This window comes from Phyllostomus discolor, chromosome 3 (assembly GCF_004126475.2).
Source record: "Phyllostomus discolor isolate MPI-MPIP mPhyDis1 chromosome 3, mPhyDis1.pri.v3, whole genome shotgun sequence".
Taxonomy (NCBI): Eukaryota; Metazoa; Chordata; class Mammalia; order Chiroptera; family Phyllostomidae; genus Phyllostomus; species Phyllostomus discolor.
The window spans coordinates 144,155,895-144,160,354 of record NC_040905.2 but is presented as its reverse complement, the minus strand read 5'-3'; positions in this window follow the sequence as shown (position 1 = coordinate 144,160,354).

The window sequence follows — 4,460 nt, the reverse complement described above, 5'->3', positions numbered from 1 at the left end:
CAATGTGTAAGAGAGGCATATGTAGTACAAGATCACTGGGACCCTGGAATCTGAATGTGAGTTATAGCCCCAGATAGTATGACAATCAGAAAACCTTCTGCTCATTCTCTAGTTATTTGAAGTATCAGTACCACTACTTGTGGAGAACAATACAAATGTATTTGTACATAAATCCATAAAAAAATAATTGACGTCAAGTGAAAGGGACAAATAAAAGAGAAAAAGAAACCCAACAAGTGAATAAATATCCATTAAAAAGGGACAAAAAAGAAAAACAAATAAAAAAGGAATCTATCAATATTCCCAGTCTCAATACATGTTGTGGGCTACTTTTGTCATTGGGCAAAGTTAGAAAAAAGTCAGTTAAAATTATACTACAAGCATCTTCCTACCTGTGGTCAAAGACTCCAGCATGACTAATCAAACACTTTAAGAAAAGGCCTAAAGAAATAAGTAAAATAAACAACTTTAGCAAAAATACGTTACTTCAATATTAAAAGATATACTTACCCTCTTATTTCATTTTTAAGCAAACACTATTGAACAGCTACTTTTATCATATATTGAGTTAGATGATGAGGATATAGGCTCCCCAAATTTGAGGGACTTATAATGAATTAAGAAAAGATGTATAGGTAATCAATAATTTTGATGACAGTAGTTTGCTCAGATAAATTTGAGACACAAATAAAAGTAAGGCCACTTCTACATGGAATGAAATGACTGGGGCATGGTAAAGTGGTGAAGAAAATCAAATGACCTTTTCAATTTTTACAAAGTTGAAACTTTTCACTAAAGCTAATCATTACAAATTTCATATACATAATTCATAGTTCAAAATGTTTAAGTAGACTTCTGGCCAAGATGGAGGCATAGGTAGACACACTGTGCCTCCTCACACAACCAAAAGAAGGGCAACAAATTTAAAAACAAAAAACAACCAGAACTGACAGAAAATCAAACTGTAGGGAAGTCTGACAACCAAGGAGTTGAAGAAGAAACATTCATGTAGATTGGTGGAAGGGGTGGAGACAGGCAGCCGGGCAGAGTGGGCTTGTAGCAAACAGTGGCTGGTGGACTGAGTGGTCCCACATTTGAGTGTAGATAAACCAGGAGGAACAACTGGGGAGTGAGACAGACCAAGCAACCCAGGGTTCAAGTAGAAGGAAATAAAGCTTCAAACCTCTGAATGAAACCACCTGTAGGGGTTGAGGTGGCAGCAGGAGAAATTCCCAGCCTCACAGGAGAGTTCATTGGAGAGATCCACAGGGTCCTAGAATGTACATAAACCTGCCCAACCAGGAGTCAGCACCAGAAGGGCCCAATTTGATTGTGTGTAGCAGAGGAAGAGACTGAAAACTGGCAGATAGTGGAGGAAGTGGCATTGTTCTCTCTTGGACCCCTCCCCAACAGACAGTACCACAATGCAGTGATGAGGGTTGCCCCACCCTGGTGAACATCTAAGGTTCTGCTCCTTATATGTAACAGGTACACCAACACAAAAAAACTGGCCCAAATGAAAGCACAGATCAAAGCTCCAGAAAAAATACAACTAAGTGATGAAAAGATAGCCAATCTATCAGATGCACAGTTCAAAACACTGGCAATCAGGATGCTCACAGACTTGGTTGAGTATGGTCACAAATTAGAGGAAAATATGAAGGCTATGCTAAGTGAAATGCAGGAAATGTACAGGGAACCAACAGAGATGGGAAAGAAACCAGGACTCAAATCAATGGTTTGGACCAGGAGAAAGAATGAAACATTCAGCCAAAACAAAATGAAGAAACAAGAATTCAAAAAAAATGAGGAGAGGTTTAAGAACCTTCAGGACAACTTTAAACATTCCAACATCTGAATCATAGGGTTGACAAAAGGAGAAGAGGAAGAGCAATATATTGAAGACTTATTTGAACAAATAATGAAGAACTTCCCCAATCTAGCAAAGGAAATAGACTTCCAGGAAGTCCAGGAAGCCCAGAGAGTCCCAAAGAAGTTGGACCCAAGGAGGAACACAAGAAGGCACATCATAATTACACTAGCCATGATTAAATATAGGGAGAGAATCTTAAAAGCAGCAAGAGAAAATGAAACAGTTACTTACAAAGGACTGCCCATAAGACTGTCAGCTGATTTCCCAAAAGAAACCTTGCAGGCAAGAAGGGGCTGGAAAGAAGTATTCCAAGTCATGAAAGGAAAGGACCTACATCCAAGATTACTCCATCCAGCAAAGCTATCATTTAGAATGGAAGGGCAGATAAAGTGCTTCCCAGATAAGGTCAAGTTAAAAGAGTTCATCATCACTAAGCCCTTATTATATGAAATGTTAAAGGGACTTATCTAAGGAAAAGAAGAATAAAATATGAACAGTAAAATGACAACAAACTCATTAACTGAACCTAAAACAAAAACAAACTAAGCAAATAACTGGAACAGGAAGAGAAACACAGAAATGGAGATCACATGGAGGATTATCAGCATGGGATTGGGAGCGAGTGAGGGAGGAAAAGGTACAAAGAATAAGTAGCATAAATGGTAGGTAGACAATAGACAGGGGGAGGTTAAGAATAGTGTGGGAAATGGAGAAGCCAAATAACTTATATGTGTGACCCATGGACATGAATGGAAGTGGGGGAATGTGGATGGTAGAGGATGTGAAAGGTGGAGGGGAATACAGTGGGGGAATGGAACAACTATAATAGCGTAATAAATAAAATATATTTAAAAATAAATAAATAAACAAAAATGTTTAATTGTTCTCTCAATTTTTTTACTATTGTCTCTGAACAAGGATATAGCTCTAACTTAGAGCCACTGTGCTCAATAAATATTACTTCCACTTATTGTTGAAATGTGAGCCATGTTTGGACAAATCCAGTGTCCTGACCAAGATTCTACCCCACCTTACAGGAGGGGTAGAATCAGCATTTAGCACAAGTAGGAAGAAAATGGTAACTGCTCTCATAACTGGAGAGGAGCCAAAGGGAGTTTTGTGGATTGGAGAGGGCTTCCGATGCCCTCAGAAAGTTTTGCTAAGGCAGAGGTGGAAGGTGTCCAAAGGGAGTCTCAGAACACAAACTAGTTCTTTTTATTATACTTCTTGCAGAATATATATTCCTGCTAAAATAGTCATATGAACTGCATGCTTTCTAGACTTGTTCACCCCTATTTATTTTGATATTCTGCTGAGAAATAAAGGTGAAGAAGAAAGAAAGGCATTGGGTCCAAAGAAATTTAAAAAGAAAATCAAACATAAAGGCTTGGAAGCCATGCAATGTAACCACGGAACAGGGAGTTAGAAGTGTATGAGAGAAAGCTTATCTTTCCTGAATCCAACACAATCTGTTTCCCATTCTATTCAGTTTCTACATGGACATGCTGCTGGGCATTCTCTAAAGCATCTCTTGCCTTTTTAAACCCCTCCTGATTTTAAGACACATTTTTAGCTAATAAGCAGACATTCTGTGGTTAGAAATTGTATCCACTCTCCTCAACCTGAGTTGGAAGGACTTTCCTGTTAATGGGACTAAGTGGACCACAAGAATATGTTTTTACTCCCTTTAGCCTGATCAATAAATAGAGAAACAGGAAGGTTATTTGAGCAGTTTGTCATATAGCATCCAGAATCATTTCAAGAGTAGAAGTGCATCTTCTATGAGTTCACTAGCTTGTTGAGTAAACCACAATAGAATGTTTATTATAAATTAGTGTTTGTTTACAAAGAGGCATTCAAATGTCTCAAACAATCTTTGTCATATAAACCTGGATGTTTGTATCAGCATTTCTGTATTTCTAGTAAGGTAAATCTGAAAAAAATTAAAACAGTTATTTATTATATTAAAATAACAGCATAATGAGAAAATTAAGTATCATCTATACTAATGATTTTACACTTAGTTATTTGAAATTTTTTTCAACATGTTCTACCTTGGTATATTTTATAACTCAGATATAATTATTATTAGATGTTGTAGGGAGGGATTTTGAATGGCCTGAAAAAACTTCACTGGCCCTAATTTTATATTTATTCCTGATGATAATTTAAATGGTAACTTGATTCTTAAATAAAACGAAAGGAAACATCAAATATCAGCAATAACAATGAAAATGGCACAAATAGCTCTAAGGACCAGTCAGAGGTTATCAACCTCCCAGTCTCTGTTTTTGAAATTGTACATGTCTTTGCAGGAGACAATGTTATATTATATTGTGGGAACTATTTCTCCAAACACCATGCTTTAACTCTATTATTTAAGAATATGACTATACATCTGGCACGTGGTCTAACAATTCAATTTTTTTCCTATAAGATGACAGGTGATGATGCCTTCTCTCCTCACAGTTGGAAGACCGACTGTGCAGGAATGATCATGGTTCCCTCCTAAAAACTGTGTCTGTTTGGAAATACTGGTACCACCCAGAGCCACTAGGTTTAGATGATCCTTTTGAAAACTCACTGA